This window comes from Pteronotus mesoamericanus, unplaced genomic scaffold, assembly GCF_021234165.1.
Source record: "Pteronotus mesoamericanus isolate MK-2021 breed Mesoamerican mustached bat unplaced genomic scaffold, CSHL_Meso_final contig_130, whole genome shotgun sequence".
Lineage (NCBI taxonomy): Eukaryota > Metazoa > Chordata > Mammalia > Chiroptera > Mormoopidae > Pteronotus > Pteronotus mesoamericanus.
Genome location: NW_026555060.1, coordinates 11,402,322 through 11,426,069, shown reverse-complemented (window position 1 = coordinate 11,426,069; position 23,748 = coordinate 11,402,322). Strand labels below are relative to the sequence as shown.

Genomic DNA, 23,748 nt, shown 5'->3' with positions numbered 1-23,748 from the left:
GACAAAGGGGCACCACTATAAAATTATCTATTAAGATATACCTGTACATTCTATAATTTCTTGGAAGTAAAGACATTTTTAAAAGTCTAGTTTTTAAAATACATAGAGTTTTTTCCGCCTGTTTTTAAAAATCTGGATGTCTTTTTCAATTAGGAAATCACTTTGTCTTTTCATTTTCACAGCCAGAATGTGCTGACACAAACTAATGGGCCGGTCTCTGTGACACTAATACCCACTTCCTCTGGGCGATGCGGGCCAGCCACACTGTCTCTCGCACTCTTTTCCCTTTCCTAGCCTGTCAGGGACTTCCCATAAACAACTGCCCGTCTAATCCTTGACGCTGACACTAGTTTTTTATTTTATTATCAGGGTTTGTATATTTCAACAAAGACCAGTGTTTGTATATTCAGCTAAAATTGAGAAAAATATCCAGGCATGCTGGAATTTTCAAAGCTTTTCAACAGTTGATAGAAAAATTCCTGTGGCAATTTTTGTAGGTAGTGGTTTTGAGGCACTCTCATACATTGGTGAATAAATTAGTACAACTTCATTGAATCAAAATTTGGCAATATCTATAAAAATGTTAAATCAACCCAGATAGACATGTCAGCAAAGATGCATGTGTAATAATGCACACTGCAGCTTTGTAAGAGCAAATGGCTGAAAACAATCTCATTGTCAATTAGCAGGAGACTGGTTAATAAATTGTGGTTCCATGCTGTGAGATACTATACAGTCTCTAAAAAGAGGATCCATAAGTGCTGATATGGAGAGCTCTTGAAAATATATTAGTAAATAAAAAAGGTAGCATGTATAATCTACTCTAATTAGGGGAGGAGAGAAAGGGGGATAGAGCATATATGAGGTCTGTCCAGAAGGTATCCAATCATGTAATATGAAAAATGGAGACATTTATTGAAGAAGATAAAACATAAAAGAAACATTGTACATAGGACAATGACATCTCAGTCCCCTTCAAAGTAGGCACCTTGGACCACACACTGTTCTCCCAATTGCCATCAGCTGCCCCATGATATTTCCCTGAATCTCATCGATGGTCTGAAATCTCTTTCCTTTTAAAGGTGATTTTAATTTGGGGAAAAGCCAAAAGTCACAGGGTACCAAATCTGGGCTGTAGACAGGCTGAATCACCTGGTTGATTTGATGTTTCCCCAGCAAACTCTGCACGAGCCTGGAGCAGGGGCATAGTCGTGCCTGGAGCAGGGGCATAGTCGTGATGAAGCTGCCAATCACCAGTTGCTCATAGCTGCAGCCTCCTGAATCATCCAAATAGTGTCCTCAGAGGAATGTTCAACCTTAATGCAAAATTGGATGCAGATTCGTTGCTTTACTTGCTCAGTCATCTTGAATGCGATGGCCACACAGCACACATGCTCACTCAAAAGTGTCTACCACCCCCACAGTCGAGTACAGTGAGGTAGTCATTGTTCAGGCATGAGCAATCCAGTCCACTCCCCTTGACTGCCAGGTTACATCAATGTCATGCAAACCTTTTTTGTTATATTGGCTGGACTTTCTACAGACAGGCCTCGTATCTGCATGTTAGTTGATAAACACACAGACAACTGTCCTGAAAGTATACCCACAAAGGCACTAAGAGTTGTTGCCTCCAAGAAGGGGAATTGGTGTTATAGAATGAGAGGGATGCATGTGCATTTTTATTTAGCTTTTTCCATGTTGGGAAAAATCATTTTATGGTAACCTAAGTGGTAGATAAATACCATCAGGGACATGGAATTTTTTTTAAATGTAGGTAATGCTGAAAAGGTAAATCTGTGTCTAGAATGCTCCAGGGAAAAGCTGAAGGCTTGAATTATTTTAAAAGAGAAAGAAAAATTACCAGAATCATTCATTAAGTGGCAATTCACACACCTGCAAGAACATGGAAAATTATAAAGCATGGATGAAGTTAGCAGGAAATAGAACAGTGGGTTTTTTTTTTTCATTGAATAGTTATTGTAAAGCTAATTGATGGGATTTTAATTTAATGCAGAAACTTTAGTAAAGAAGGAAAAAGCTAAAGATGGAAACAGAGCTGAGAGAAAAGTGGACAATACTGGCCGTGTGGTGAGGAAGTTAGAATAGAAACAGAAGGTAGTTTGTTGAAAGTCCACTGGTTGGTCTATGGTGATGACACTGAAATTCTTTGTTGCTTGGCTGCAGGTAAGATTTAAGAAGAAAAGGAATGTCAGGAATCCCAAATGATATTACATCAATTTTCTGTTAAATTGCTTAGTTGGAAGATGATTTTGTGACAGAATGTAGTAGACAAGAGAAGAATAAGAATGGTGAAGATGTGATCATTTCAAAGTAATGAGTTAAATTCAAACTGATTGAAACACTGGAAGCCAGAATGAAGGGGAAAAAAATAATGATGTCCCGCAATCTGTATTTATATCATGGACATGTAAATGATGGCCTCTTTATTGTATGGTGTTTCTTTTACTCCTGAGTGTCACCTGTTACCCAGTGGTGCAATTATTTTTTGAAATGCTTTTGTCGTCATCATGATGGTAACCTCATAGCCTGACTGACTTCTTCATTCTTTTAAGCACTGAGAAGCCAGGCTAAAATCCCAAGGGCACTCTCTTTGGTGTAGAAAGAACCAAATATTTTTCTTACATCTGTATCTTCTACATTTGAACAAATAAGAAATGGAAGGATATCTGTTTGTTAAAACTTGCCTAAAACCTGGGTCTTTTTTGACTTAACTAAAATACACTGGGACCTTTTAGCAGAAAAGCAGCCTTGTCCACAAATTGGGTTTATAGGTAATGTTGGGAATCATTGTTTCCTAGGACTTGTTATGTATGGGTAGTGACACCTAAAGCAGTGTTGTATGTGCAAAACCCCAAGCCTGACGAGAAATATGGAAGAAACTAGGAAATTTTTTACATTTACATAAGATAATTTTTAAATTATTTTAGTAGTGACTCAGTCCCTCTAAAAATACAACCAGGCAATCAGTACAGATTAAAGGAAATTCTTTGCTGAAAAAATTAATTTAGTATTCTGTCACTTTAAGTTATGGAACAGTGTAGCAATGGCAAAATTAATAAGATATTGCTTGAGATTTCAAAAATTACTATCCATTAAAAAATGAGTCAGAATTTTAGAAACTTATCTAGAAAATAAAAGATTTAAATGGTATGAGAAACACTAGGTGGAACTGTGTAAGTATAGTTCAATAATTTCTAGTATTCTTGTTTTTAGAGGATTATTGACATTTATCATTCAGTAAACATTTATTAAATCTTATTACATACCAAGTCACTGCTGAGTAATAGAAATATAAAGATAAATATGGGATTGTCCCTGCCATCAAGAAACTTACAAATTTAAGGGGAACACAGACAATTTAAGTAGATGCTACATGCTAAGAGAGATTCTGTCAGAGTATTAAGAGAAAATGGACACATCAACAGAAATTTTTTGAATTGTCCAGGTAGACTTTGCAAAGAAGTTGAGTAGGAATTGTATAGGGAGGAGAGACCATTGCATGAAGAATTGCAGAGGTATAGGAGAGCTGGCCTGTTGGCTGACAGTCTGATGGTGATAATGTGTGAAGGACAACGTGTGAAGGGCCGCGTGTGTCATGTAAAAAAGGTTGGGCTTTGTCTTGGGGACAACAGGGAACCCACCAAAGGACTTGAAGCATAGGCAAAACATGATTAGATTTGCATTAAAAAGATAATTCATGGACTATTGGGTAATGATGATGCCTGAACTCAGTTGAAACACTGGAAGGTAAAGTTAAGGAATTTTTTTCAGAAAGAGCAAAAATAAAAGATAAAACATAAAAATGGAAAAAAATGTGTAACTTTTCAGGGAAGGTAAACATCTAATAATAAGAGTTCAGGGGGAAAGAGCAGAGTAAAGTAAATTAGGAAATCTCAGAAAAATATTTGGAGAAAATATCCCAGTTTCTAAAGTACAAGAGCTTCCAGATTGATGAGGTCCACCAAATACTTAGCAAATGAATGAAAATAGGCTGAAATACTTAATTGTGAATTTTCCAAACATTGTTTCCATAGAGAAAAATATAAAAACAGATTGCATACAAAGGATCATAAGTAGCTTTGGACTTCTTAACACCAACATTGGAAACCAGAAGGATGTGGAACAATGACTCGATGTCAACCTGGAATTTTATACTCCGAAAAATTATTAAGCAAGATTTTGTTGATTGCAAGATAGAGAAATAGAGATAAATCTTTATCCTTCACAGTGGGAATGATTAGATACTGCCTGAAATTGAACAATCAAGAGATAAGATTTATAAGTATTTTATCAACAGATGGGGAGATATAAATATCAGAAGAATCACCTCTAAGAATTGATAGTGCTTGTCTCTTTGTCTCTGAAGAAGATAAGATGAACAAGCTCTGGGGATATAATGTACACCATGGTGACTATAGTCAATAACACTCGGTTGAGTTCTTGAAATTTGCTAATAGAGTAGTACTAAAGTATTCTGTCCACACACAGAAAAAGTAACTATATGAAGTGATGGACATGTTGATTAACTTGATTGTGGTAATCATTGCACAAAGTATACATATATATGTCAAGTCATCACATTGTACACTTTAAATATGTATAATTTTGATTATTACATATATCTCAATAAACCTAACACTTTTAAGTTAAAAGAGGGAAAGATTCTTCTAGCTGCATAACAGAGAATAGATTGGAAAGATGTCAGGCTGTAGGTAGGGAGACAGTATAGGAGGCTCTTGTAGTACCAGCAAGCCCAGACCTAAAGGTGGGGTACAACAGAGGTGAAAGCTTTGAAAAATACTTTAGAGGGCACAGAGACTGCATTTAGTTTGCATGGAATCAGATGGAGAAATATAGTAAGCAGAGAGCATTTCACCCTGGAACCTGGGAACTAGAAATAGTTAGAGCCATGAGAGTTGGAAGAAATTTTATAGAAAACCTGTAAAGTGAAAAGAAATGAGAGTCTAAGGCTAGAACATCCGTATTATTATTATTGGATACTTTTTCTTTTTTTTTTCTTTTTTTCTTTTTTTCTTTTTTTTTGCAGTTCTGATTGGGTGTTTTTTGCTTCCTTATGTTTCCAAATCACTGATTTGATTTTCAGCTTCATCCAATCTACTGTTGATTCCCTGTAAATTGTTCTTTATTTCAGTTAGGGTATCCTTCATTTATGACTTACCTTTTTATGCTGTTGAGATTCTCACTAAGTTTATTGAGCATTGTTATAACCAGTGTTTTGAACTCTGCATCTAGTAGGTTGCTTGTCTCCATTTTGTTTAGTTCTTTTTCTGGAGTTTTATTATATTTTTTCATTTGGGACATGTTTCTATATCTTCTCATTTTGGCTGCCTCCCTGGGTCTGTGTCTATGTATTAGGTAGAGCAACTATGTCTCCCAGGCTTAGTAGTGTGGCCTTATGTAGTAGGTGTCCTGTAGCCCCATCAAATAGCCTCCCTGGTCATTCAACTGGGCATCCCAGGTGCAACTCCTTTGTGGGCTGTATGCACCCTCCTAATGTACTTGAGCCTTTTTTTTAAAATCATGTTTATTCTATTATAGTTGTCTCAATTTTTCCCCCTTTGCCCCCCTCTACACATCCTTGAGCCTTAATTGCTGTTGGCATATCAGTGATAGCAATTTACCTGCAGGCCAGTGACTGCAAGGACTAGCGGTGACCACCAAGGAGGATCTGCTCTGCAGGGGCTGACCCCATGGAATAGGACTTGCTTCAGTGGAGCTCTGTTGCCCACTCAGTCCACCCCTTGAGTCTGTCACTTATGGAGGTAGTTGGGTGGTGCTTCAGTGTTGTCTGAACATGTCCAACAGGTGTGCTGGCTCTGGCGCATCTCACGAGGCGCAGGCCAACGTAAGCTACTGCCTATGCCCTGCCTGGGGCCACCAGGCATGAGCTACAAAGTGATCTGCAAATGGCTACTACTTGTGTTGGGCTTAAAAGTGTCTGGGAGAGGCCAAGCCACAAATTAAAGGTGGCTGCTTCTAGTGCTGGGCCCAGGAACACTTAGAAAGAGATATGGTGCATGCCGAGGCCCAATGATCCTTTTTTTTGTTGAGAGGGGTGGGTTGTCAACCTCTGAGAGATTTTAGGAAAATTCAAACATGAGCCAAAGCAGACTATTTATATGGAAGTGACTTGGGTGAGCCTGAGAGTTGGGTGGGACGGTGTCTCAACAAGTCACCAGGGCAAGGGAACTGTGTTAACCAGGTAGATGGAAACTCAGATATGGTACCTCCCTACTTGCTCTGTTGGAGGAGGATTTAGTGAAGGAACAATGGCCTCTGCCAGCACTTTGGTCTGGGAAAAAGCTGCCCTTCTAACCCTCACCCTGATGCCAGACAGCTCAGTTCCTCCCTGTATGTCTCCGGTGCTTTTTGGGCTGCCACCCCAGCACTGAAGACCTGGGTGAGTGAGTCTTAAGTAAGTCCATGTATGCATCCTTTAAGAGGTATGTCTGGGGCTCCAGGAGCCCTCTGTCACACTCAGCCACAATCCCCACTGGTTTTCATATCCAGAGGCTATGGGGACTTCTCTTCGCAGCACTGGAACCCTGGGCTGGCAGGTCTGGTATAGGACTGGGACCCCTTGATTCTCAGAGGGGAACCTCCGCAGCTGAGATATCCCTCCCAATTTTTAACCAACAGACATTGGTGTGGGACTAGTCACTCAAAGCACTCAATGTAGCTTTTTTCTATATTTCCTTAGTTACGGGACTCGTTCAGCTAGGCTTCAAGAGGTTCTCAGTGATGGTGGTTTTGTAGCTTAGTGGCAGAAGAATGCAAGATGGCCTACTCTGGCATCTTGACTGGAATCTCTCTCTGGGGAAACTTAGACAGCAAAAAAGATTAGATGACTTGTCCAAGGTCACACAGTAAGAAGTTTCCGTTAAAAAGGTACATCTCCACACTCGGTTCACTGATGCTTCCACAACTTTAAAACTCATTGCGTACTTCAAATTGGGCTGGAATATGATCCTGAAAATTAAGGGTCAGCCTTATTTTTAGGGGCTTTGGTTCGGGGAATAAGTAGAATCTGGCCATACCACCTTAACAACAAGTCTGAAAAATTAGAGGAAATAGGACTACTTCCAAAGCTTCCCCAACTCTACGTTGAAAGAGATTGCCTTGGAGAGTCTTAAGCAAACTAGACCCCCAAATGATTCTGCAAAGCATTTACTGTCATTGGCTGACATTCAGAAATCTTTGAATTTAAAGAGATACTTTTTTATTGAATTCATTTAGCAGTATGCAACCATTTCAGAAAGGAAGAAGATTGTCAAATATTAATACATTATATTAATGCAAATATTAATGTAAGCAGTTAGGATTTTCTAAGTGGATCAAAATTTATTCTGTAGATTATCTTTCAGATATTCTAATCCTTTAGTACCAATTTGAGAATTTATTATTTCTTAAATAGGATGGATTGAGATAGGAATAAGAATTTATTATAATTGAGTAATTGATGGAATCTACTCTTAGTCAGAGTTTATGTCCTACACACTTTTATTATTTTAACAAAATTGAGCCTCAGTTATTTGGGCCCTCTCATTTATGTAAAGATACTGAGAGACATGAATTCCAGCATCACTTAAAGAAGTAGTTTTTTTTTTAATTAATGAAATAATTTTTTGGTCACTTTGGAAAACAGTCAATTGCTCATAAAGTTAAATATATACTTCATATATTTAATATAAAAACCTAGCAGTTCCACTGCTAGGTTTTTAACAAAGAGATATAACTTTTGTCTACCCAGAGACTTGAATACAAATATTTACAGCAATTTCATTCCTAATGCCAAAATCTAGCAATAACTTAAATGCTCATCAATGGGTGAGTGAATAAACAAGTTGTGTTTTAGTCATAGGATGGAATATTGTTACTGAACAGCAGGTAAGCTCCTGCTGCCCTCCACCACCCTCTAGGGCAAAATTCTGGAGGCAGAGGTTTGATGACAAGGAAAGGAAGCTTTATTGAAAAGCTACACAATTTTTGAGTAACAGCTTTCTACTTGCATTAGTCACTTAAGCCTATCAACTAAGGATAAAATCTTGAACTCTTTAGCCTCAGCTTTAATCGCTTAATCCTATCAATTAAGACTAAAATCTTCAACTCTTAAGTTCCCTTATCATTCCCCCTGTTAGTTTTTAATTATCTTATTTCTATAAAGTTAGTTTACAAACTAAAACAACCTAAGATTCAAAAGCTACACAATTTTGGACGAATGGCCGGCTTTTGCCTCAGAGCCAGTCCCCTCTAGAACACCCAAAGAAGAAGAACACTGCCACCCTCTGCCAGGCCAGACCAGTCCTAGGCTGTACCCAGAGTTCCTTCTCCCATTTAAAATACCATCCTTTGGGAAATACAGGCGGCTATACCATGATCATCCATGCATCCTCAAGAAAGAGAGTGAATCTCTGCCTGCCTTCTGTTTTAAACCTTCGGCCCATAACTCCAGGCGCTCTGGAGGCATTCAGCATCTCAGCCAATCTCATCCTAGACTGTTAACCATCGCCTCAGACAGTCTCCTCCTACGGCCCCTCCCTTCTCCTCCCTGATCAGATCTCTCTGTATCAATACCAGTCAACAGTAGAAAGGAATGATCTATTGACACACACAATAAAGAACACTACTGTTTGATAACAAAATGATACTGTCTTCTAAAACAGGCAAAACTAATTTATCAGGATGGAAAGGATCAGTGATTGCCTGGGGCCAGGGATGAGGGGTGAGGGTTGACAGTAAAAGAGGACAAGGCAACTTTTTGAGGTAATAAGGGAACTTTCTGAGGTGATGTTACTGTTCTATATTTTCTTTGCAATATATCCGGAGTTGTTTTAATCAGTTTGGTAAGGTTACAGACAAACAGCTGCCTTTGAAAGAAGAATTCATAACTTACAGTTCCCAAGAGGAGGAGGCATACCTTAAATGAAGGACCATGTGGGAAAGTTCCTGGGTTAGTCAGGAGGCAGAGGGAGTCTTGGGAAAGCATGGCCTGGAGGCTTTATTGTGGTTTCCCTGGGAAGAGCTAGGCAGAGCAAGACAAACCCTTTAAGACTGGCTAGTTTGAACAGATTTGAATGTCTTCGGGCATAGCATGGTCCTAGTTCAGTACCTGGCCCTGGGGTAATGATCTTAGCCAGGGGAAGTACTGGCTTGCTCTGTGAGAGTTAAAGGAGATGGTTGGGAATTCGACTTTGGATTTGATGGCTTGCATCTGAAAGAGGAGGTAGTTGTTTGCTTTCTGTAGGATTAACTAGCCCTGGAGGCGCATTCTTTCCTGCCAGCCAGGCCCCCAATGTGTCAAAATACCACTAAAATACAGGAAAAAGTGCGGTAGCTACACAGGTATATACATTTCTGTATCTGTTCTATGAAAGTTACACCTCAATATAGTTGATTTGAAAAGTTAAGAAAATAGTGAAATAAAATGAGCACCTGAAATTATTTAAAACAAGCTACAAAAATTCATCCTCAAATGCATTAAAATTTTTAAAATAATACCTAACTGTATAAAAGGACAAAAGCAGCATTGAATACTTAACGATTACAAGTTCATTCAGGCAGTTCCTTTTTTTCTTTTCTGTGTTGTGACTATTTTCATTTCCTTAGTACAAAAAAAGAAAGGGGGCATTTTCAGTTCTTTGATGTCTGGGGTTCCTTTGCCCTTTTCTTAAGGCTGAAAAATAAAAGTTTTTGTCAGCTTCTCCATCAACTTTTTTAGTGACAGAGATCAATACTTCATATAATATAAAATGAAATCAGTTTCACACCAAAGTTCTTCCTTGTATCTAGTTGAAATTTACCTTCTTTAACTTGTCTCCCTCACTGGTCGTAGAAATTTTAATTGCCCACTGGAGTTTCATAGGATTCCTGTAATCCTTCTTCCAAGTCACTTCTCTTCAAATATTTAAAGATGACAATAATTTCCCCTTGAATTCTTTTATTTGCCAAGTTCATATCTTTCCTAACTTCTCTAAATCACTTCTCCCTGTTACTGTGTTTCCATTCTTTGTTTCACTGATTTTCGTTTAATTCTAATATCCAGCGCAAAAGCATCCTACATATATTTTCATTGACTTGGTCCACACTTGTATGTGTTCATGTGTGCACAACAGAGAAAAAAGGAGGAAGGATGCGAAGTGGGGGAAATCTGCACACAGAAGAGCATGAACATGTCTATGAATTTAGGGATTAGACATACCTGGGGAATTAATTCTAGCTCGTTCTCAGTGACTTTGAACAAATTAATTTCTTTGAGCCTCAGTTTCTTGACTCAAAAGATGATAATAACGCTGATTTTCATGTGAGGATAAGACGTGCATGTGAATTACCTTGCAGGTCAGGCACATAGTAAGCACTCAGTGCAGAAGAGCTACCGTGTAGAATACAGTGTCATTGAAGCTGTCTTCTGTGGATTCACCAACTCCGATACAAGCCTCAAACCTAATACCTGTGGGACAATCACCATGCAATGCATTAAAATCAAGAGCCACAAGCTCACGGTAGAATCAAAACTAGAGGAAGGCCTGTGAAAAGAGTAGCTTCCCAATCAGTGGTAGGTTGTAGCATTATTGTAATACTGGTATATAATGAAGAACCCAGTATAAATTACCAATGAGAACACACCCAAAGACTTTATTTTCATATTTCAAGCTCTCCTGGCCAAATATATTAGATTACAACTTCTTTTAAAAATGATAATGTGTTGTTCAGGTGATGTATGATGTACACAAAGGGGGACCCCCTAAAACACTGGAATTACCTTCTGGAGGGCGGGCCCCTTGTAGTACAGGCTTCCCCCTCTAGGTGTGTTCTAGAAGCCCATCGGTATCAGTGCACCAGCTGGCGTTGTATCAGTGCACCAGCTGGCGTTGTGAGAGGCTGTGTTCGGCTTCTGTGAATTTTTTTTGAAGACTCTTTCAACATGTCTGCCCATTTCATGATGGGTGACTTACAAGCTTCCCTGTCCACACCATGCTGTGTTCAGCAGTTTTTGACCAAAAACAGCACGACCCCTGTGCCCCACCCTCCCTAATCACTTGATCTGGCCCTGAGTGACTTTTTTGTTTCCCCAGATGAAGAATGTCCTCAAAGGGAAATGTTTTGCCAATATGGAAGAGGTGAAACAAAAAATGGCACAAGCACTAAAAGGCATTAAATTAACAAGTTCAAAAACTGTTTTGAGCAGTGGAAAAAATATCTTGATAGGTATATTGTGTCAAATGGAGAGTGCTTTGAAGATGACTGAAGTTTAAACATGTAAGGATAAATACACAATTTTTTATAAATAAATTTTGGGGATTTTTGGGTCCCCCTTCCTATCTTCTAGGAAATTATTCCCTGGAAATAATAGTCTAGACTAATGTCCATATTACAACTCTGTGTATGGTGCCCACATACACACACAAGAGCAGGCATTTAAACACATACTCACACCATGGGTTAACATTAAGAAGCTTGTTGATCATCATGCAAATAATTTTCACGTGTTCTGTAAGATTCTTTATCTAAATTTAAGTTTAGGAACCTTGGCTGGGCAGCGTAGCAAAGACCAGGCCGTCTGCATGCGGCCTCCTCCAATGGGAGGAAATGGGAGGCTCCCACGTCCGCCGCCATCAGGCCGTCACTTCTCAAGAAGCCAGCTCACCCAACTCTCGTTCTTAATCAGCTCTGTTTAAATATGACATATTAACGCAAATTAAAAATAATCATGTATGATTTAGAAAGCACACTGTATTAAATCTTGCTATAATTGGTAACATTCATTATTTGCACCCCTTTATTTTTATTTCTTTCTGATCCAATAGACATAGTCTTCTCTTTTCAATCAGTAGGAAAGAATTGACTGGATCATATGATAGACGTATCTAACTTTTGAAGAAAACAGCAAACTACTTTTCAAATTATATCGTTTTGCATTATCACCAGCATGCGTAAGACTTCCACTGCCTCTACATCCCTATCAATATTTGATATCAACTGTTTTATTCAATTTTAGCCATTCCGATAGGTATACAACCATATCTCTTTGTGGTTTTAATTTACATTTCTTTAATAACTAATGATGTTAAGCATCTTTTGATGTCATTATTTGCAAGCCGTATCTTTTTGGTGAACTATATCTTCAGATTTTTTGCCCATTTTGAAAATCGCATTGTTTGTTTTCTTAATGAGTTTTAAGAGTATTCTGGGTATAATTTATTATGTTTATTTTATGCAATTATTTTCTCCCATTCTGTGGCTTGTCTTTTCATTCTCTTAACAGTGTCTTTTGAAGAACAGAAACTTTTAACTTTGGAGTCCAGTTATTAGTTATTTTATGGATTATGCTTTAGATGTTCTAAGATTTTTTTGCCTGATGTAAGGACATAATGTTTCCTTATAGAAATTTTATAGTTTTAGGTGTTATATTTAGGTGTATGATACCTTTTGTGTTTGTTTATTGTTGTTTACATATGGATATCCAGTAGTCCTGGCACCATTTGTTGAAGTGACTATTTTTTCTTTATTGATTTCCCTTCACACGAACTTCATGAAAAATCAGTGGGCCATATATGTGTGGGTTTATTTCTGGACCGTCAGGTCTGTTCCATTGATCTATTTGTCCATCTTTACACCAATACCACACTGTCTTGAAAGTTTTAACTTTTTAGTAAAGCATGAAACTGAAGTAGTATTATCTTTCAATTTTTTTCTTCTCTTTAAAAATGAATTGAAATGAAAGACAAACACCATATGATTTCACTTATATGTGGAGTCTAATGAACAAAACAAATGAACAAAATAGAAACAGGCATGAGTATATGGAGCACGCTGACAGCTGTCAGAGGGGAGGGAGGAGGAGGAACTGGATGAAAGCAGGTGAGGGGATTAGCCAAAGAACAAACTTGCCTGACCACAGGACGCTCAGAGGTGTGAGGATTGCCTGGGGTGGGGGTGGGGGGCTGGGCGTAGGCCGGCAAAGGGGGAAAAGTGGGGGCAACTGTAAAGACAATTGATTAGTTAATCAATAAAATAAATTTGACTATTCTAAGTTTTTTAAATTTCTATGTGAGTTAAGAATAAATTGCTTGATTTCTACAAAATGTCTACTGAGATTTTTAACTTGGATTACGTTGACTGTGTAAGTCTAGCATTTGCAGAAAATTGTCATTTTAACACTGTTGAGTCTTCTAAAAACATAGCAATATACCTCTCCATTTATTTAGTGTTTTAAAAAAAATCTTCTCGTTGGTGTATTGTATTTTTTAGTGTATAGTTCTTTCACGCCTTTTGTCAGATTTACCTTTAATTCATATTTTTAATGCTGTAACAAATAATATTTTAAACTTAATTTTTTTATTTCAATATCTGGTTGTTAATGGCATATGAAATATAATTGATTTTTGTACATTGATCTTGTATTCTGCAACCTTGTTAAACTCACTTATTAGTTATTTTTGTAGAATCCATTTACTTTTCTACATAGACAATCATGCCATCTGCAAATAAAGACAGTTTATGTCTTATTTACCAATCTGGATGCATTTTATTCATTTTTGCTTCATTGAACTGGCTAAAAGTTTCAATAAAATATTGAATAGAACTGGTGATTGTGTATATCTTTCTCTTGTTTGTAAACTTAGAGGGAATGCACTCAGTCTTTAGTATGATATTACCCGTAGATTTCTCATAGATGTCATTTACCAGTTTGAGGAAGCTCCTTTATACTTAGTTTTCTAAAAATTTATTTTCAAGTCAGGAATGGATGTTGTATTATATCAAACACATTTTCTATATTCAAATGATTGTCGGGTTTTCTTTTTTAGTTTGTTAATACAGTGATTTACATAGACTTTGAATGTTAAACCAAATGTGCATTCCTGGGATAACTGTACATGGTCAGGATATGTTATATTTATGGATTTGATTTGCTAAAAAATGTATTTATAACTTATATTATAAGGGATATGTCTGGAGGTTTCTTCCCTTCTAGGGGCTTTTTGTCTAGTTTTGGTAGCTGGGTAGTGCTGGCCTCTTAGAATTAAATATTTGGAACTCCTTCCTTCTCAATTTGTATATAATTGGTACTGTTTCTTTCTTAAATATTTGGTAGAACAAAAGAAACCATCTGGTCCTAGAGTTGTCTTTAAGGAAAGATTTTTAATTAAAAATTCAATGTATTTGAAAAATGGTGCTCACTTGAGTAAATTTTCATAGTTTGTGTCTTTTAGGGAAATTGTCCATTTCATTTAAATTATCAAATTTATTGCCAAAATGTTGTTTATGATGATCCCTTGTTACCTTTCTGATAACTGTAGTATCTATAATGATGTCACCTCTCTCATTCCTGATATTGGTCATTTGTATCTTCTTTTTTCTAATCAATTGAGCTAAAAGTTTATCAGTTTTATTGATACTCTCAAGAATCTGCTTTGCATTTAATTAATTTGTATCTATTTTTTTCTGTTGTCCATTTCACTCATTTCCTGTTTGATCTCTTATTTTCTTCTACTTACTTTGAGTTAAATGTGGTTTCTTTAGTTTTTAAGGTGAAAACTGAGGTAGTTGACTTGAGACTTACCTTCCTTTCTAATATAGATGAATGCGTAGGGCTCTTCCCAATGTGTACTACTTTCATGGAGTCACATGAATTTTGGTATGTTGAGTTTGCATTTCATTCAGTTCAAAACACATTCTCTTGGGTTTGCCAAAAAGTCTGTATGGATTTTTTCTGTAAAATAAAAGACATATTTTTCATTTTCACCAATGATTTTATTGGTTTGGATATTTCGAGTATATAGGCTACCTCCTATGTGGCATAATGTTGATTGTCCTCAATTAATGTTTCCTTTAGATGACTGTCAACTTCAACTGGTCTGCTCAACTGCGGAGCATCATCCAGTGCAAAATCTCCAGCACAAAACTTTGGAAACCACTTTTGACATGTTCAGTCAGTCACAGCACCTTCTCCATGATGCTACACAAATCTTTTCTTTTGCGTTTCCATTCGTTTTTACCTTTATTGAAACAATGAAGCACAGTACACCAAAAATGTTGCTTATTTTCTTCCATCTTTCATATTAAAATGGATACACAAAAATTCACCAATTTTGCTAAGTTTTTTTTAAATGCATGCTGATATGATAGCTGTCATAATACAATCTAACAAAATTGTTTCAAATGAAGTTAAACACATCTAAGCACTACTAGAGTCATCTAGTCATCTTACGGAGGAAAACTGAATAAACTTTCTGGCCAACCCAGGAATTTTTTTTTTTATTTCATCTTTGATCCATAGGCATTTTTTCAGTCTGGCTAGTAGGAGCAGGCAATATTACTGTCCTTCTGTGAGTGCTGAGTACCTTGGCCTTAGATGATTCCCTTACTTGCATGTGCTGATCAGTACACAAGTGAATACTCAATGGAAACCCTTTTCATTGTTTTCCTTCTTTTTTCTCTCTTTTCTCTTTTCTTTTCCTACCTTCCCCCTTTCTCTCTCCATATCTATCTCCCTTCCTCCCTCTCTCCCTCCTTCCCTCCCTTCATCTTTCCCTCCCTCCTTCTATCTTTCTCCTTCGGCCTCCCTTCATGTCCTCTTTCCTCCATTTCTCTGGGAATGTCCACCAGGGTTTCCCTTCCTGCAGTGCAGTCATAGGGTTGGTTCATCTCATTTGTTTCCTGTGTCTAGACCAGTTTTTTGTGACCTGATGCCCAGCGTTTAAACATTGTTTCATATACTTTAGGTATGTCTTGGTTGTTTCAGGCAGTTGGTAATATATGGTCTCTCTTACTCAGTCTTGGCTGGAAGCAGAAGTCATGCTTTTTAATTTTGTCTAATTTCCTATTGAAAAAACATTTAAAATTTTAAGTAGAAAAATTCATCAGTTTCTACTCTAATGGTTTCTGTCATTGGTGTCATGCTTAAAAACACTTCTGTGAAGGCTTATAAAAATATTTACCTATATTTTTCAAGTATTTTGTAATATATTTATATTCAAGTAGTTTATTAATATAGAATGCCATATTATAAGCAATTTGAAAAATAGCGAAAATGGAGGGGGAAAGATCTGTAATTTCATCACCAAACACATTGCCAATGTACTTATTAACATATTTCCTGTCGTGAGTTTTTCTAAGCCTTTGTATTTTTTTTTAATATAGGTATAATCCTAGTGTATATATCATTTACTATGTTCATCCAATGCATTATATCATCAACATTTTCATATTACTACATAATCTTCATAATCACATTTTAATGACTGAATTATATTTCATCAAATGATTATATTGCAGTTATGCTACTTTTACATGTACCATTAAACATTGTAGTTATTTCTTCTTAAACACACTGTATGACACAGCTATCAGGCAGGGGCGCTTTCAGGGAAACCTTCACCCTGTCTGCTTGCACATTGCCCTGCTCCTGTGAGGCCAGAGATGCAGATAAAAGTCCATCTCTCCGTTTGGTGTTGCCTCCCTCCCCAGGCCCACGCCAGTACCTTCAGAAAAAAAGCTGCCTGTATAAAAATTAGAGTGAAATAAAAACACCACTTTCTGAATGGTTTAGTGCCAGGGGTGTCCAACCTTTTGGCGTCTCCGGGCCACGCTGGAAGAAGAGTTGTCTTGAGTCACACATTAAATACACAAACACTAACAAAAACGGAGGAGCAAAAAAAAAAAAAAAAGGTTTTAAGTAAATTTATGATTTTGTGTTGGGCCACATTCAAAGCCATCCTGGGCTGCATGTGGCCCGTGGGCCGTGGGTTGGACACCCCTGGGCCCAATCCCTTGTTACTTATATAGTTATAAGTAGAAAGACTTTTTTAAAAGCTTATAACTTATGTTTTCATATGTATTAACTTGGCATCTCAAATTATTTTCTAATTATTATTTGTGTTTGCTTATTTTTAGGGAAGTTACTATTCAAGTCAAACACATCACAATACAGAATTCTTTATCAGTACCACCAGAAGATCAGGTAAGATGGGCCATGCTGAGGAAAATGGTCATGTGTATGTTATAAATAGTTGTAATTGATACAATTAATGTCACTGTCCTCTAGGCATAGGTGACTTCTTTCCTGGAACTAAGAAAAAAATGTTAATGTACATGAAAGTTTATTTCCTGTGGTAAATTACTATTTATATGGGTTTACAGACATTGCTCCTTGAGAGCAGAGTCGTCTCATTCCACACAAAACTTACAGAACTCAGCCCATTAGCTGGCATGTACAGATGTCATATGAAATTACGGAGTGTTAGCTTCAGTGACGCAGAACGAAGTGCTTTAGTGAGAGAATGTGGACATTTACATAATTCATACACATGCATGCACGTACGGACACACAACACACGGAGAGAGCGTGAGAGGATATTTGCTTACACATTTCTTTGACCTGTTTCTTCCCATACTCATTTAAAAAGAAGCATAAGAAACACTATTTCCCCTCCGTATGATTTTTAAAAAGAAAATCAAGATTTAACAGGAGCTCCTGGGCCTTTCAGAAAAGCAGTGTACAGGTAAAGATAGAGTCCTTTCTGAATAAAGAATAATAAATTTTTGTCACAGTAAAGGGCGAACCGTAACTTTTAGGAGGAATTCAAGTCTTTCCCCTTCATCTACATATAATCTTTCACACAGAAAAATAATGTATTTATTGATGCGCAATTGGGCTTCCTTAGTAGAATATGTAACTTTTAGCAAATGGAGTAAATTTGCTATAAAGAACCCTTACCTGGTGGCAACACTCTTTGATCTCTCTTCCAAGGAAAACGGCTAATGTCGTAACTATTGAAAACATGAAGTCTGGGTTTGAAACCCAGTTCTGCCACTGAATTGCATAACCTTAGGTATATCACTTGACCTAAGCTTTCTCATCTATAAATCTATAAAATGAAGATAGTAAGTCCTACCCTACAGGTTATATGAGGATTAAAGGAGTAAATATATGTGAATCACCCAGCATATTGCTACTTGCATAGTAGCAATTATATAGTAGGCACTTATAAGATGACGGTGGCTACTGTTATTAATGGTTGTGACTGATACCTGGGCTCAGTCCATGTGTGGAGGCTAATGGAATGATCTGGACATGGCTGTCTCCTGCTTGCAATGCCTACTTGTCTTAGAAGGCCAAGCATGACCGAAGGGGACCCATGGGAAGTGAACACAGAGCATACCCCCTGGCTTGGTTCTTATCCAGACATTTGACCAAAGGGAGAGTAAGAGTTCTCGAGAGTCACGCAACAGCCAGCCTCAAACACTAGGGCAAGAAAGGAGATGGGAATGAGAGGGAGGACAGTAAACCCTACCTCGAAATAAAAGGTGTGCATTCCCTGTGAATATTTTCTGGTGCATGTATATCTTTGGAAGGTTTCTGCAGTATTGGGTTTGGAAGTTTGGCGTCCTCGCTGATCTCACCCTCGTCATCTGAGCAAGTAAGGAGAGGTGTGACTGCTCAGAAGAAAGAGTATTGGAATAAGTGTCAGGAAAGTGGGCTCCTGTCTCAGATCTACCTCCAACTGGCTATTGAACCTCAGACAAGGTATTTTGCCCGTAAGCCTCAGTTTCCCTATTAGTAAAGCCAATATTACTAGAAATTTTTTAAATTCTGAAAGACTATGAATCTGTGTGAGTAACTAAAGAATGAGCTACTTGGTTTCTGGCTAATACAGGGAAGTAAAAAAGAAAACAACATGTCACCGCTCAACCTCTTGCCTACTTTGCTTCTCATCAAGGTTGATTTTGTTTTGTTTTTGTGTCTACCTCTCTGAGCTGTTGCATAAGCTAAGTTACCTCCATTGACTTGGCCAGAATATAAGACACCTTCAAGCCTAGCTAGGATTTTATTAGCTCTAGTAAATTCTTCATCACTCCTTTCTGGGACAAAGGCTACTCAAGCCCCAAATCCAGAATTCGACAGAGAAAGAGATATAATAGCTAGAAGAGCTGAATTAGTGAGGTGCCTTCAGTATTACAGCCATTGTACCTATAACTTTACATCCTTTGTTTTATTTAATCTTAACAATAAGTTGGATATAATCTGTATTGTAAAGGTTGAGGAACTTTTACCAAGATCACCAACCATTAAGTGACTCAGCTAAGATTTGAACCTAGATCAATCAAAATCCAAAACTCACTATTTGTCCCTGGTGTAACACTGTAAATTTATAGAGAATATTTATAATCTACTTTTTAGATCATTTCCCTTCTTCTTCTCTGGTCAAACATACTGTGGTTAATTACACATATGAATACTTTAAACTATTTTAAGCCAAATAAGGCAGAAATTAGAATTTATATCATGGTAAATTATATCAGTAAGGAATAGTATAGTATATTTGAAGCCTAAGAATCACTCAGTTATTCATTAATTTACTCATTTACCTGTCAAAAGATTTCTCTGTAGCCTGGATTCTATTAATATTTTTAACAAAAAAGTACCAGATTTTTAAATTATGATTTTGTTTATATTTCTGTCATTGAATATAATCATTTATGCAACATGAGAAGTTTGCTGGGTACATGCCATTTCTTAATTAGAAATTATGGTACTTTTGAATTTCAGGCTTGTAAACGTGCACACATATCATACACATTAATATATGGATTTCAGGTAGGACATCACCAGTGGAATTACAGGGCTTAAGAAAATGTAGCGCATCACATACTGTCTCCTAATAAAATATCATATTGTGGAAGCATATTTAATGATCACCAGACAATACTTACCAGGAGCTATGTCAGGTGCTCTGAGGGATCCAAAGGTAAATCAGACAGAGCCTGTGCTTCTGCAAAACAGAATTCTATTAGAACAGCAGACATGTATGTAATTAACTAAAATACAGCATGACAAATGCTGTATTAAAAGTGAGTATGACATACTTTGAGAACCTGGATGGAGGGACAATTGATTAAGCCAGAATTCTGAGCCTGGTCTGGAAACAGCATAGCAGAGAGGAGGTGACATTTGCTCAGGACAATAACACCTATATAGAAGTCAAGCAAGGGGAATTTAGGACTCAGGGGTGTGGATTTGAAGCTAGGAAAAAAGTAGAGGAAACTAATTAGAAATTCTAGTTTCTTCTATTTAAATTTTTTAAATTTTGAATAAAGACACTTAATGTTATAACATCCCTGTAATGATCATTTATACTATATTAAAAGTGTTCCATTATAGTTTAGTGTCATCACTATTCCTTTCTGTGTGAAGATATTTCTTATAGACTCTTCAGAAGTTCATTAAACTTATTTTGTTACAATTTTCTGTCTTCTCATGCATTTGGGATTTGGGGACAAGATTTGGGGGACAAGGTTTTCCCATAACTTCCTTTTTTTATTTGACATTTTCAAATGAGAAACCAATAGAAATATAAGGGTGAGCATATTGTGTTGGAAATAGCAAATTATAACAAATAATAAACCATGTTTTTGAGGGACAAAATGGGCATGAAAATATGATAAGGCCCACTACAGTTGTTGTAACTTCCACTTTAAATTTGTTGAAGGAAAAGATAAAACCACCACAGTGATTGAAAATGCAAATGAATTTATTTATTTGACAGATAAGGAAATTGACAAGTGAGCAACTTTGCCAAATGCTTCTCCAACAGGAACAATTTATGTTTTTTACGTGCCAGAAAGAGGTTCACTGTGGGTATGCCAATTAAGGATTGAAGTTTGCATGTTGGAGGAAGCAGGATGAATTTTAGTCGGCCGCACAGTTGACTAAAACAGGTCCCGCTGTTCATTGGTGAGGAAAGCCTTCATTTCAGTCCAGGGAGGCTCTGTTTCACTGGAGTCATTCAAATTCCTAGTCATGTGCTAGTTTCACAATTCAGTTTTGCCATTTCCTGGGTGAGTCTGTGGCAAGTAGGAAGGTCTTCTCATATAGGCTTTCTAATGCTTCTCAGTTCTGTCATAACATTTGTGGTGTTTAAACATAGTTTTAAAATTGTGAGCGCTATTTTTATTCAATGAGAGTAAAAAATAAATGGGGGTCCGAAGACAGCAAATGTTTTGATCCAAGACACAGTGTTCTTAATGATGCCCCGTGGAACCAGTGCAGTTAGCTAAATGTGCACTCACGGAACAGCTCCTACTAATTCTCAGGGCCTACACGTTATTGAACTGTGAAGCAATATAGCCATTACTGTCTGTACTGTGAATTGAGATTTAGATTTGTTTAAAAAAAAACAAAAACGCTGTATTTTCTGATTCAGTAAAATACTTTTAAAATAAGTGTGGCTGAGCCTAAAAATATATTCCTGTGTCTTATAGACATGAAAATATGTATCTTACATACATAAGCATTTTGGTATTAGTGAGTGTAGCATTTGGAACTCAAGTAAGGAACATTTGGAGCAGCTAGTTAATTGATTTCTTTTTTGTTTAAGTTTAGAAAAATGCCCCTACTTATTTTTTTTTTTTTAATCCTCACCCAAAGGTGTTTACTGATTTCAAGTGTCAGCGCAGGGAGGCGGGGTAGGGGAGACATCAATCAGTTGCCTCCTGTACATGCCCCGACTAGGGATCGAACCCACAACCTTTTGGTGCACAGGACAAAACTCCAACCAACTGACCCACCCAGCCAGGGTGACCTTACTTATTTTAGACAATTAGTATCATTTGGGTTCTTTATAAACTTCTTGATCAATTTTGTCTTTGGCAAGCTTTATATTACCTTGGCATGTAGTGGGTTATCAATACATATTAAATTTTGATGAAAATGCTTTAAACAATCATTTTTTAAATCATATTACTTAGATGATGTGATAATATTTTAACCTTTGTTTTTTTAATGAAACACCAACATGGAGTCCTCAGGTCAATGTGTTTATTTAACCAACATTTATTGTCTTTGGAGAGGCAAAGAACAAAGGGGGGAAAAATCAAACTAAGCTCTACTCACTTATAGCTCAGTTCCAATGAACAAAAGTGGGCTGCCTATTTAAGCAGAGTTTACATTTTATGAGGATTTAACCTAAAAATGGTTTATTATAGTTATCTAACTATAGTTCACTTTGTCAAATATGGTATTAAAGCTATTTCTTAAGCTCCTTTCCTATTTTTTTCTTCTCCTTCTCATCCTCTCCTCTCCTCTCATTCTGGTGAAAGAACACTAAGAGCTGGACAATTGAGCTCTAGTAATCCTTCTGCCCTTCTTTTGAGGCCCTATGATCTTGGCTAAATCAGTGAGCCTCAGTCCCTTCTACTTTCTAATGGGCGTAAGAGTTCTCACCGGAAGCAGGCAAATAAGTAAGATACAGTCAATTCTCATTTGCAATACCAGAAGCACTGGATTAGTGAATAGTGAACCATTGCTCCTAAGGGAAATACAGGGTTAGGTACTTGTGAGCCTCTGGTCACAACACAACACTTTCGCCAACTATCAATACAGAACCTAGTTTTATGTGCATTTCAGTTTGAAGACACCTCATTTAATTTATGTTGTTCATTTCTATACATTCAACTCACAGACACAACATTATAACTCATGACTAAACAAAGCTGATCTAACGTGTGTTTTCTTCATGAGGCACATTAGTCTTACACTTAGGAACACTGGACAGCGTGGCACACTATTCTTGAGTGCTATTTTAAACACAAAAAGGGAAAATACGAAAATTACGTTACTGAATATACCATGAAAAGGACATTTGCTTACGAGAGCTGAAATAAGGCAGAGGCCCCATCAACTATTGCTGAGAACATGCACATCAGGTGACTCAAATTTTTTACCTGTACATACCCACAACCGACCACAAAAATGCCACCAGTATGGATTTTGTGGATTGTAAATAAATTTAGGCAAGAAGATGAATTTGCAAATACATCATCTGTGAATGAATAATGGAGATCAGTTGTGTGTAAATGCACCTTATAAACTCTTTTAAAGAACAGTATAAATTGCAGAATAATTTGGGGACTAAAAGTTAATTGGGGTAACATTTTTTAATCCTCACCTGAGGACATGTTTTTCATTCCTTTTGGCAAGAGAGGAAAGGAGAGAGAGAGAACCATCAATGTGCATGAGAAACATTGATTGATTGCCTCCGGTATGTGCCCAGACAGGGGGTCATACATGCCAGGACCAGGGATCAACCCACAACCTGGGTATGTACCCTGACTAGGAATCGAACCCTCAACCTTTTGGTTGTGGGATGATGCCACAACTAACTGAGCCATTTAACGCAGACCGCATAACTTTATGCAAAGTTGATTTTATCAGAGTCAAGTTAATAAAGTAATAAATGCGTTATTTGAAAGTGACCACAATTTCTTTGCTCAGTAAAGAAAGCTACAAAGACAACTATTACTGCAAACTCTTTGGCTCTTCAGCCTTCACATTCAATGCACAGTAGCGAGGAGAACCACTGTAATTTGATGTTTTGCCTTTAGTGGTTAACATGGCTTTGTGACCTCATTACTGGGGGGAAAACATTCCCTATGTATTACCAAAATATTATGTTTCCAAATATGTGACATTCATATGGAAACGTTTTGATCTTAACTAGTGGTGTAAATGCTGTTCTTGGATTTTTTTGGTGCCATTTTATGTTGCAGACCAAGTACAAATTGACATTTTTCAAGCTGTTTTTGGTTAACTCCTTAATGTTGGAAATTGGAACTTTCCAATGCAATAACCTCTGCAAAATACCCCTATGGATTATTAGTATGTTATGCTGTTGACAGAAGTACAAATGGGAAACACACACACACCTA

General features: G+C 37.1%; 1 long non-coding RNA gene across 1 annotated transcript in view; it reads left to right on the top strand.

Moving 5' to 3' along the window:
* LOC129085818 (uncharacterized) overlaps positions 1 to 16,998 on the top strand; it is a 143,128-nt gene extending 126,130 nt beyond the window's left edge. The window contains exon 4 of the long non-coding RNA XR_008530758.1: positions 16,936 to 16,998. This is a non-coding gene — a long non-coding RNA (uncharacterized LOC129085818). The remainder of the gene's footprint in view (positions 1 to 16,935) is intronic.
* Positions 16,999 to 23,748: the final 6,750 nt, after the last annotated feature.